Consider the following 11471-nt stretch of genomic DNA (forward strand, 5'->3'; position numbering starts at 1 on the left):
GGGAGTATAAGAAAAGAATAATGACAAATAAACTGACTCATTAGCAGAAGAAACACTTGAAGAGGAAGAAGCTGATTTTCTTCTTTAATTTTTTCTCTTCTTAAGAGCTTATGCAGCTTTTCTGCACTTGTTTCTATTTTCTTTGTTTCTGTTTTTCTTTCTTTTCAGCTTGTTTTTCTCTTAATTCCAAATATTTCTGCATATATTTATGAAGTTTCTGCAAAACATCCTTTGCATCTTTAAAAGTCGCATCCAAAGCCAAAGTTTTCTTATAATCACTTTCAGCATTTAAAAACTTTTTTCTTCTTCTAACTCCTCTTCTTGCAAGCGTCTGGCAGAGGTATTTTGCTTTCATGTGAGCTGGATAGTTTTCCAATGCAAGTTCACAATTTTCTACTGCTTTGTTCAGCCTTCCTTTCATTGCATATAATGCTCCACAAACTACCAAAGCTTCCACATTTTGTTTGTCTATTCCAGATCCTTATTGTATTACTTCATAGGACCAACATGTCTTCCAAACTTGAGTCAACTCCAGTCTTCACACATCTTAAAGCCCAAGACGCAGACTGTTTATATCTTGATGCAGAAGCATCTTCAGAGATTTTTTTTTTTTTTTTTTTTTTTGCTTTGTAGGCTTCTAATCAAACTTTGTGGATTAGATTAATCTATTCCTAATTTTCCTAGGAGAAATTCAACTACTCCTTGATTAATAAATCCCAAGGAATTCTGCATAATATTTTCATAGGACTCCAAAGAGGTGTTGTTCCAACACTCCTCCTGTAGTCCAAAGGAAGCTCTTCAGAACGGATTACCAAAAAAAAAAAAAAAAAACCTCATTGGTGTCGAGTTAGATCCAACTCATAGCAACCGCTCCTTGGGTTTCTGAGGTGGTATCACTATGGAAGCAGATTGCCCAATCTGCCTTTTGAGGAGTGGCTGGTGGTTTTGAGCCACCAGCCTTCTAATTAGCAGTCACTATTTAATACCAGATAAGTGTGGTGGAAGAGATGAGCTGTGCAGGGAAACTCCAAGCTTTTCATGATATCTGTCAATAACCTTGCTTCCAGCTCAAATGATGTTACCAGTTTGGTAATATGATAAAGGATCACAAGGTTACTTTGAGAAGGCCCATGTTTCAATGGACAAAAAGCTGAGATTTCTAAGTCAGATATATCTCTCATGATGCCACTGCCTAAACAGATCAGCACTGTGAAAAACCCTAATTGCCAAGTAGAACTGCTTGTTTTAATCAATGTTTCACCATGCTCAATATCTCAGAAAAACAGGTCTCTCTCGTACATACTAGGTATTTCCATGAATTGCTCTTAAAGTAGGAACTTTAGAAACTGCAGATGCATCTGATTTCCAGGAGAGTTCAAAAAGGAGATCTATCTTTTTGGAAATGAATTTTTGTATTTTAATGTTGTCAAGTCTCTTTTCTGCCCTATAACCGATGGGGCAGCCTCCTGGGCAGCTTCACAGACCCCAGGAGGCTCTGGAAGTGTGGATTGTCCTGCTGTCTTCCAGAGCAGGGAGAATAATGAACACCTGTGGCAATTCAGAGACTGCCGCAGAAAGTCCCAGTCCATGGTTAGAACTTACTGGACCCAAAGGCCAGTTGGCGGCTAACTTTTCCTGTTCCATGCCCGCTACTTCAATCTGTCACCTTGGAGGCACACATCACATTCTCTTACTTGGTTGCCTCCCGGAAGTGTGTCCTTTGATTTCTTGACTGTTTCTTCCATGAGAATCGGTTGCGGATCTTAGTAAAATGAAATCCTTGATAACATCAATGTTTTCTGCATTTCTCATGGTATTGCTTATTGGTCCAGTTGTGAAAATTTTTGTTTTCTTTATGTTGAAGTGAATCTATATTGAAGCTATAGTCTTTGACTTCATCAGTAAGTGATTCAAGTCCTCTTCACTTTAGGCAAGCAAGGTTGTATCATCTGCATATTTCAGGTTGTTAATAAGTGTTCCTCCAATCCTAATGCTGTGTTCCTCTTCATATAGTCCAGTTGCTTGGCTTATTTGCTCAGCATACAGATTGAATTAATGGAAAAACAGGTAATACTAGCTGGTTGTAGAGAGTGAAACTTGACAGTAGTAGGATGCCCTGTTAAGGTTTGTTTGCATTTTACTTCTTTTATGAATTTATGTGAAAGTATTCATTAAGGTAGAATTTCTAATTCTCTTGAGGATACAAAATTAGTTTTCAGGAGATGATTAAACTGAAAAATGCAGATAGATAATTCCTTCGTATTTCCTCTTAGTGCACACGATAAAAGACACAGGTTGTTTTCCTAGAATGAAACTTGCTTTTTAATAAAAACAAATTAAGTTAAAAATACATATGTGGAGGAAAGTAATATGTTATTAATAAAAATGTCATAAAATGTCATAGCAATATGTCCCTTTTGATATTTACCTTTTTCTACTTACAAAATGCATTTTGAAATGAGAAACAGCAAGAGATGCATGCTGAAAACTGACACTACAACAGACTGAAGCAGAATTCTAACAACAACACTTATTAAAACAAAACAAGAAAAAAAAAAAAAAAAAAAAAAAAAAAAAAACAGGGCTTCCAACAGTTTATACGTAATCACCTGGGGATCTATAATAATCTCTTGTGGATCCTGTTGAAATGAGAATTCTGATTCGGTACCTCTAGGGTGAAAGCGAAAATTCTCAGCAGAGGATCAAACCAGAATGAAGTGGTTCAAAGCCCTGCAAAAAACACACAAAAATAACCAGCTTTCATTAACCTTTTCGTTAGTAGTATGATCTACAGACTAATGTCTATATTTAACATATCCCTGTGGAGTAATCCATCGGACAGACTGGAATGATATATCCACTAATAAAGCTTATTTGCGAACTGTTTGCAAAAGTAAAGATTATTTGACATCATTTACAAGGCCACTTATTCTAAAGTGATGCCAACAAATCATTCTCCTCTTTTAGAGAATTCAGTTAGCATACAGTATGTGCTATAGTAGTAGATTATATTATTTGGTCACAATTCCTTCCACTCTATTCTTGTAGGGGTTCACCATGCACAGAATATACTTATTGATCCCATTGACTTTTGAGCTGGTCTTAAGACTTGCTTTGACAAATGGAAGGTGCAGAATTGATAATATGTTTTCCAAGCATGACATTCTAAGGCAGTGTGAGCTTCTGTTCACTTCTGTTGCTTTCCTAGGAGGAGACCATCACATTACAGGTAGGGAGTACTTCTTTCACCTAGTTCCTAGAATGAGAAGATGCATGAAGCAGACCTATACCCAAATCACAGTGTGGAGGAGACACACTATAGCCAACCTCCAGACCCATGATGAGAAATAAATGTTGTTTTAAGCTTCAAATTTTATGCTAATTTTTTACACATATTTAACAGGAAAATATGACTAGTACAAGTGGCCATGAATGAATTCAGAGTAAAAGCTGAATAGAAATAGGACTGCAGAGCACACTTGAAGTTTACCAAGGAGCAGGGTAAGACCTTAGCATCAAGACAAGCTGCCAGCACTGGGTAGAGCTCCACCCCTGGGACAGGTACAAGGTCTGGAAATTTATCTTTGCAAAGGTCAGGCTAAAGCATAGAAGTTGGAAGCCTATTCTTAAAAGGAATAGGGACTTGATCAGATTACTATGATTGCAGTTATATCAGTAGAAATAAGATAAAGACTCAATGATCACATTTGGAGGGGAAGATCAGATGATATGGCAGCAAGACTCATGGTTTGCTGAGTCCCTGAGTTGTTAATACTCCTTTACCTTCTTCTGCTTATAGTGAGGCTTGGTTTAGTAACAAGTCAAGTGATTTCAGATACTGTAAAAGAATGTGTCAAGGGAACAGAGCAGAGCCTGACATTAGACAGCGGGCTCATTTCGCTGTGAGCTATCTTCATTATGAGCTGACAGAAATGGAAAGAATCTTTTTCAGGATGGGACTTGAGGGAATGATAAACACACCCATGGAACATATAAAAACAAACCAAAAAGCTAACTTCAAGTGAAATAAATAGGCTGCCAACTTTCCAAGACAGATAAGAAAATAGTAGGTGGTCTCTTTGTCATATTAAATTATCACAATATTAGGTTTACCAAGCAGGAATTTTTCTTAGAAATTACAATGAAAACTCATTTTCCTTTCACAGAGTTTAGATTTAAGGAATTTCTAAGACAGGGCTGTATGATCTGCAGTGGAAGCCTGATTCAGGTTTGTTCTTCATCTTCCTATAATGTATGTATCCCTGTCTCGCTCCAGGATTATTGTTTCTCCATTTGTGTAGCATAAAGTCTAAACCTAAACTGAAACCAATCTTGCTGCCTCGATTCAATTTTCACTCATAGCAACCCTATAGGACAGAGCAGAATTGCCCCATAGAGGTTACAGAGCTGTAATCTTTATGGGAGCAGATTGCTACATCTTTCTTCCATGGAGCAGCCAGTAGATTTGAAAAGCCAGTCTTTCAGTCAGCAGCTGAGCCCTTAACCACTATACCACCAGGCTCTGATATAAACTCTAAATCCCTCAAATTCGTCCATAATTTTGCCCAAACCTTCTTAGTTTTCCAAACACATATCATACCACTCCCTCTTTGAAACCTCTACTTGAACAAAACCATTGTTGTTGTTCTGTGCCCTGGAGTCGGACCCGACTCATAGCGACCCCTCCCTGTGTTTCTGAGGTGGTATCACTACGGGAGCAGATTGCCCAACCTTCCTACCGAGGAGTGGCTGGTGGGTTTAAACTGCCATCCTTCTGGTTAGCAGTCAAGTGCCTTGGGCACTACGCTACCAGAGCTAGTCACATTTAATATAATAAAAAGCCTTGTAGTAAACGTTCTGCACTGAAATCCTTCTTGAGTTATAAAGTAGATGGCCCTGAACTGAGCATCTGCCTAAGCGTCAGTTTCTCTAGGAATGTAAGTATTGCTTGACATTTCAAATAAGATGATGTTATAAAAAAAAAAAAAAAAAGGAATTTTATGAAGCAATAACAATGTGCTTGTGTTTATTTTATATATATACCCTACATATTTCTGCTTCTATGCTATTCCCCTCACCCAAATGTTTTAACCTTTTGTTTCCTCGGTGTGAGTCTTAAGGTTCTTCAAAACTTATATCCAGTTCTACGTTTGTGGAGAATCTTTTCTAGACTGTCCCAGCTTGTGTTGATCATTTCTTTCTGTCATACCACACATGTTATGAAGCGTGACTGCTCTGAATAGTTGCTTATTTTTTAAACATATGTTTTGCAAGGCATAAGCATGGACTATAAATTTTAAATACTCATTATCTAACACAAAGGCTTTTTTTAATTTTTATTTTTGTTGAAGACAGTAAGATGTAGAATCTTAGGGTGGCAAGGAACATTAAAAGTCTTACAGTCCAACTTTTTCTGTGATGATATTCTTTTTTTTTTTTTTTTTAAAAAGATCTTATTTAATGTCAGCTAAGACTGCAGACAGGAGCTCTGGTGCCATAGTGGCCAAGGCATTTGACTGCTAACCAGAGGGCTGGTGGTTCAAACCCACCAGCCACTCCTCAGAAGGAAGGTTGGGCAATCTACTTACCTAGTGATCCCGCCTGGGAAACCCAAGGAGGGGTTGGTCACTATGAGTCGGATCCGACTTGACGGCAGTGAGTTGTGTTGTATTTTGGTTATTACTGCCACTTACTGCCATTGAGTAGCCACCTCCATTGAGTTTCTGAGGTGGTAAATGTTTATCAAAGTAGATTGTCCCAACTTCCTTCCAGGGAGCTGCTGGTGAGTTTCTTCCAGTTAGCTGTCAAATGCTTTAAGCACTATACCACTAGAGCTCCTATTTTTGTTAGAAGGTTTATTAACTTTCTTTGTGGTTACCCTATAGTAGATTTTTATTTCTCTAAGTTTGGAAAAGTTTGTTCTGTACTGATATCTACATGCCTTCTTCTCCATTTGGAAGTTTTATAATTACACCACTTATTCCATGTATTTGCTTTGAAGCTGGTGTCTTTTACAAATTGACTTCTCTGGTTATCTGTTTTCATTTTGTAAGATTATTTTAGTTTTTAGTTGCTATCTTCTGGTTGGTTTTCTGTTGGAAGGAAACCATTTAGCATTTCTTGTAGGGTTGGTCTGTTTTTTACAAATTCTCTTAATTTCTGCTTGTCTGGGAATGTTTTAATTTTAACATCATATTTGAGGGACAGTATTGCTGGATATATAACTCTTGGTTGGCAATTCTTTTCCTTCAAGGTTTTGTATATGTCATTTCATTGCCTTCTTGCCTAAAGGGTTTTTGCTGAGAAATCAGAGCTTAGTGTTATTGATTGTCCTTTGTAGGTAACATTTCATTTTTCCCAAACTGCTATCAAGATTCTTTCTCTGTATTTGGTTTTGGAAGGTTTGACTATGATATGCCTTAGTGACTTTCTCTTGGAATCTATCCTGTATGGGGTCTGTTGAACTTCTTGGATGGATAGCTTTTCATTTTTTATGATATTGGAGAAGTTTTTCACTAGCAAGTCTTCAACAATCCCCCACCCCATTTTGTTCTGGAATTCCAATCAGACATACGCTATTTCTTTTTACATAACTCCATAAAACTTAGGTTTTCTTCATTTCTCTTAATTCTTCTTTCTGATGTTTCCTCATATAAGCTGGTCTCAAGGGATTTATCTTCTAGCTGGGAGATGCTTTCTTCAGCTACTTCGAGTCTACTCTTGTCCTTCCAATGTGTTATCTGTCTCTGTAATTTCAGTCTTCATCTTCTGGATTTCTGATTGACCATTTATTTTGTCATTTTGCTCTTGTATGATTTTCCTGAATTCAAGAGTATTGTCTGTCTTTTCCTTGCTTCTGTTTATGATTTCCTTGAGCTCTTGGAAGAATATATATACATATATGTATAAATACATATATAAACCAAACCAAACCAAACTCACTGCCATTGAGTCTGACTCACAGTGACCCCTCCTTGGGTTTCTGAGGTGGTATCTCTATGGAAGTAGATTGCCCAGTCTTTCTTCTGAAGAGTGGGTGGTAGAATTGAACAATCAGCCTTCTGGTTAGCACTCAAATTCCTCGGGTACTACATCACCAGAGCTCCAACATACATATATATATATATATATGTGAGTATATGTGTGTGTGCATGTGTATCTCTATATATCTTTTGAATTCCTTATCAGGTAGTTCTATTACCTGTTCTTCCTCAGGGAGATTTCCTAGATCTTTAGTTTGGTCACCTGCTTTTCTATCTTGTCCTGTTTCTTTATTTGAATTGAAGTTATCTATTGTCTCTAAAACATTTTAACATTGTTGCTTTTATTTATTGATTATGTGTTGCTTTTCTTCATCTTATTTTTGTTTTGCTTTGTTTCGATATATCCAGATTTGTGGGACAGGTGTTCTTTCTTTGTTAGATTGGCAGTACTGGAGCATTCCCCAGCTATCTCCAGGTTGGTGGAGTAACAGATAGGAATGTGAGTGTGGGTCTCTGTTTATTGTCTAAAGTTGCTGTGGGTGGGATGGGCAGATGTTGTCAATCATCTCTTGTTGATACAATTCTGCAGGAGTTGTTGTTGTTGTTCACTCTTTGGATAAGGTAGTCGGTGCAGTAGATATGACTGACTAGTGGAGAGTTAATGTCCTCCTTCCATTGGATAGGACAGAAAAACTAAAACAAAACAAAAAGAACAAGCAGAAGAAGAGAATATAACAAATAATAATAAAAAGAATTGTTATTGTTGTTAGGTGCCATCGAGTTGTCTCTGACTCAGAGCAACCCTATGTACAACAGAATAAAACACTGCCTGTCCTGTGCCAGCCTCACAATACTTGAGCTCATTGTTGTAGCCACTGTGTCAGTCCATCGCATTGAGGGCCTTCCCCTTTTTCACTGACCCTCCACTTTTCCAAGTATGATATCTTTCTCTAGGGAATGGTCCCTTCTGACAACATGACCAAGTAGGTAATACAAAGTATGGCCATTCTCAATTCCAAGGAGCATTGCAGCTGCACTTCTTCCAGGGCAGATTTGTTATTTCTTCTGTCAGCCCATGGTACTTTTGACATTCTTCAATACCACAACTCAAAAGCATCAACTCTTCTTCAGTCTTTCTTATCCACTGTCCAGCTTTCACATGCATATGAGGTGATTGAAAACATCATGGCTTGGGTTAGGCACACCTTAGTCTTCAAAGAGACATCTCTGCCCTTCAGCACTTCAAAGAGGTCTTTTGCAGCAGATTTGCCCACTGCAATACATCATCTAATTCCTTGACTGCTGCTTCCATTTGTGTTGATTGTGGAACCAAGTGATATGAAATCTTTGACAACTTCAATCTATTCTCCATTTATCATGATGCTGCTTATTGGTCCAGTTTTGAGAATTTTCATTTTCTTTGTGTTGAGGTATAATCCATACTTCAGACTGTAGCCTTTAAACATCACTAAGTGCTACAAGTCATCTTCACTTTCTGCAAGCAAGGTTGTGTCATCTGCGTATCACAGGTTGTTAATGACTGTTACTCCGATCTTGATGCTCATTCCTCTTCATATTGTCTGGTTTCTTAGAGTATTTGCTCAGCAAAACCAAACCCCAAACCAAAACTCACTGCCATTGAGTGGATTCCAACTTATAGCAACCCCTCTTTGGGTTTCTGAGGTGTTATCTCTATGGGAGTAGATTGCCCCATCTTCCTTCTGAGGAGTGGCTGGTGGGTTTGAACCACCAGCCTTCTGGTTGGCAGTCAAATGCCTTAGGCACTACATTAGCATACAATTGAATGTTGTTGCTGTTGTTGTTAGGTGCTGTTGTCTCCAACTCATAGCGACCCTATGCACAACAGAACAAAACAATGCCCACTCCAATGTCAGCCTCATGATCTTTGCTATCCCTGAGCCCACCATTGGAGCCACTGTGTCAATCTATCTTGTTGAGGGCCTTCCCATTTTTCATTGATCCTTCACTTTACCAAGCATGATATCCTTCTCCAGGGAATGGTTCCTCCTGACAACATGACCAAAGTAAGTGAGATGAAGGCTGGCCATTCTTGCTTCCAAGGAGCATTCTGGCTGCACTTCCTCCAGGAAAGATCTGTTAGTCCTTTTAGCAGTCTGTAGTCCTCTTAGCATTCTTCTCCAACACCATAACTCAACAGCATCAACTCTTCTTCAGTCTTCCTTATTCATTGTCCAGCTCTCATATGGATATAAGGTGATTGAAAATGCCATAGTTTGGGTTAGGTGCACACCTTAGTCTTCAAGGAGACATCTTTGCTTTTTATCACTTGATAGAGGACTTTTGCAGCTGATTTGCTCGATGCAATACATTGTATGATGTTTTGACTGCTGCTTCCGTTAGGTTGATTGTAGAACCAAGTAATATGAAGTACTTAGCTGATTTGGTTACCTAGTGCTGCTCTAACAGGAAATATCACAAGTGGGATGCTTGAACAAACAGGAGTTTATTCTATTATAGTTTGGGATGCTAGAAGTCTGACTTAAAAGTGCCAGACTTTAGGGGCTAGGTGAAAGCCTGTCAACCTTGGGCTTCAGCTCTGCCTCTTACTCCTGGCCCACTAATGCTACAAGAATTTCTTCACACAGGCATCTGCTGGCTGCTGAACTTGGGAAAAGGCAAAGGAGTTTTGCTTTTTGTAGTTTGGTCAGCCAGCATCCCTGCGAGCAGGCAATAGGGGAACAATTCAATGATCCACTGAAGCATCTGGAAACAAATGTGGGAAGTTGTGATAGTTAGGGTTGTGTGTGAACTTGGCTGGACCACAGTGGTTATTTATAACTTCTTTATTTTATTAGCCGTTACATGTTTTCTTTGCTCTTAGCTGGTCAGAGTTCGCTACCTGGTGAAATAAGCCAAAAAATTTTTTTTTCTTTGAAGGATCTTAATTCACAGTTAACCTACCTTTTGATTGTTGTAGTTTACTATTAAATTTCATTATTGTACATGGAAGTTTTATGTGGAACCCTAATGAGTTCCTGGGTCCCAGACATAACTCTCTTTGCTCTCATTATATACCAGCAAGAAATTTTCTTTGGTAATCAGAATCAATAACCTCAACCAGTAAAGTAATTTTGATCCCAAATTATCAGTTTCATCATCCAGTACAATGGAACCATTGTCACTTCTCAAATTGGAAGAAGTGTCCTCTTAGGGATCAAGACCTCCAAACCAGTATAGCTCAAAGTTTTGGGGAAGGAAAAATTCTACAAGTGATCTATATATTTTTATATAGAGAGAAGGTTTCTTCCACTCTATGATACTTAGGGTTATTTATTCTGGCTATTAGAGAGACAGTTCATTTATTGCTCTTTTGTATAGTCCATTTTATAGACAGAATCCAATTGGTGCTGTAACTAAATAGGTCATATCATCTTCCTAATAATCCAGCTGCTTTGGAGCTCTGAAATGAGTTTCTCTTTCAGAAATAATATTATGTGTAATACTACAACAGTGAGTAGTCATTCCATATGTCTATGGTTGTTGATGCTAGCAGAAGTATTATTGGCAAGAGAGGCATATTCGTATCCAGAAGGCTTGTCATTGTGAGTGAAAATAAATCTTTTCCTTCACCATAATGGAAAGGGTCCAATGTGATAAACCTGCTACCAGTGACTGACTGTAACCTTCTTCCCTATAAGAAGGCTATATGTGCCATACAGGGGGCCTTGGGGTTAGTCTCTGCCATGACCAGTTTAGGCACTCAGTAGTAATGGTGATCACATTAGTGCTGATTTCTCACAGGGTCTCTTCTGAAGGAAACAAATTGGTTACAGAAGCCTGGAAAAAAACGTATTTTCAAATGAGGTAGTGGGAGTTTCATGTTGTATTTTCAGGTTTTATTTATTGTTTAGACAATTGGGAGTCAGTCTTTGGGAGCAAAAGCCATTCTGTTTGGATATATAGCTGGGGGTTAATATCTAATTTGTCTTCCAAGGCAGGACTTCAGGCCTAACAGAAGTAACAGGATTTTATAGATAACAGAAGTCTTAAAATGATTAATATTTATGTGTAAAATGTTGAACAACTTCTTTTATAAAATTATTTACTCAATATTCTTTCTTTCAAAGAATTCTTTGGTTTCCACTATTTCTCTATATAAATCCTCTTAACTGAAGATTGCAATGGCTTATTAGCCAGTACATTATCACAAAGAACATACTATTGTTGTAGCACTCATCAGCAAATAAAGCTAAGAAACTGTACTTGATATATGAAGGATCACACATCTAAGTAAAACAAATGCAAATACTTTCAGCTTTTATAGTTTGGAATAACTTTCTCATTGTCATTTGGTTTGTGCCTACAGCCATATTCAGAAAAGTTATTTCTTTTTTAACAGGAAAGTCAATGATAATTAGTTGCAGCTATGAGAGCTAAAACTTAATAACTCAAATACCTTTTCCCCAATTTTGGTAATAATGTTAAACTATAAATTAAAAAAAAAAA

At 37.8% G+C, this 11471-nt stretch overlaps 1 pseudogene; it reads right to left on the minus strand.

Annotated features, from left to right (window-relative positions):
• The window catches only part of LOC103206137, a 10275-nt pseudogene extending 8686 nt beyond the window's left edge, over positions 1-1589 (minus strand).
• Between the last annotated feature and the right edge of the window lie 9882 nt (positions 1590-11471).

This window comes from Orycteropus afer, unplaced genomic scaffold (assembly GCF_000298275.1).
Source record: "Orycteropus afer afer isolate SDZICR_OR568_19922 unplaced genomic scaffold, OryAfe1.0 scaffold00299, whole genome shotgun sequence".
In the NCBI taxonomy this organism is placed as follows: Eukaryota; Metazoa; Chordata; class Mammalia; order Tubulidentata; family Orycteropodidae; genus Orycteropus; species Orycteropus afer.